Here is a 1,644-nt window from a genome sequence, read left to right as displayed (position 1 = left end):
CTCCTGCCATCTCCCTTCCTCCTGCATGAACTCCCCTTTGGTCCCTACCTCCACCCCTCCTCCCCATCAAATAGTCGCTTCTCTTTCCTCCTATATCATCTAAGCTCCGTGTTATTCAAGAGTTATGAACACAGAATATTAAGTGGAGTTACAACAAAAAACTTTCTGTTTTAGTTGCACTGCCGGGAGAGAAAAACTGGCACGTTATTCCCCAAATGTTTTTCTTTCTTTTTTTTCCTTCTCGTTCCAGTCTGAGGAAAAATGTTTTCAGCTGTTTCAGAGGCAGAGATTCATACTGGGATTTTGTTTCCACATGCTCCTGTTACTGCCTTGCATACTGAGATTAAACAGAGCGGAAAGTGCAGTTAGTGTGCAAACACAGCAGATGGCAACACAGATTAAGGATCAGGCCTGTATATCTATGATTGTCTGGGATACCTCTGTTTTAAAGACAGCGCAATCCATATTTTCCCTCATCAGATTAGTAACTCTCACATCTCGAGACGTCTCAAAAATGTGCTTCTAATATGGACTCAGGGATCCTTGGTCATGACTTAGCAGTGCCCACTGGTGGGGTCAGGTTATACTCCAAGGTCATTTATACTATTTCTCACAAATTGCTAAATTTTAAAATATTTGAATAAATCTTAAAAAAAATATATTGTTTCAGTAAATCAGCTAAAAACATGAAACTAAAACTGATATATTTGACAGAGGGAGGTATTTATTCTTAGCCTTTCTTAGAGCTCACAGCTAATCATAATCTAACATTCAGATGTTCCAATAACAGACCAATTTTAAAAAGTAGTATTTTTAATAATATAATTACTTATAGTACTTGTTCACAGCCCTTTTCCCAATATTTACTATAAAATGTGGTATCAACCTAAGTCTTCTGATATGTCAAAAGAAGCCTAGGCTAATTTATTTATTGACGGCTCATCTTTCTCTTGACAATTCACCACAGGTTCTCCATAGAGTTTAGGTCAGGACAGTTTATTGGTAGTTGGATTTGACCTTTGAACTTAATAAATACAGTGAACCGACACCAACAGATATAACGGCTCGACAATATGGTGAACTAACCCTAGACCTTGAATCCCTTTCAAAAAAAAAAAAAAAAACAAGGACTTTGGATCATTTAGCAATGCAGGAATTGCTAGCAGTCTTCTCTGCCTAGACCTGATCATATTAAAGGTATAGTGGAGGATCTTTTTTTTCCGGGTGCATCATCGAAATAAGTGTTCCTCCTAATTGTCAATCAATCTGGGGATATGTTTACATAAGGCTGTCCTACATGCTCAACCTTATTTTTACTTGCCGGTGGTGAGTCTGACATTGTGGAAAAATTGCTAATCAGCTTGTGCAAACTGTCGCACGTGTTTAACTGACGTTCCCTCTCGGGAGCGTTTATTTTTCTTTTAAAGGAAAATTCCGGTTTTTAACACTTTTAGCCCATTTTCTGTAGTGTCCAGGATGAAATCGAATGATCGACACCAAAATTGTGAGGATTGGTCCTGTCTCTGCTATTTGGCTCATGCAGAATCCCCCCCTGGCTGCTTCAGAATAGCTTCCATTGTGCATGTCCGATAATGTCCTTAAAACAACCTTAAACGTTCTTTTTTTAAAATATGCTACTCACCG

The sequence above is a fragment of the Cyprinodon variegatus genome, unplaced genomic scaffold (genome assembly GCF_000732505.1).
Source record: "Cyprinodon variegatus isolate N-32 unplaced genomic scaffold, C_variegatus-1.0 Scaffold71, whole genome shotgun sequence".
Taxonomy (NCBI): domain Eukaryota; kingdom Metazoa; phylum Chordata; class Actinopteri; order Cyprinodontiformes; family Cyprinodontidae; genus Cyprinodon; species Cyprinodon variegatus.
Note: the sequence above shows the minus strand (reverse complement) of the source record.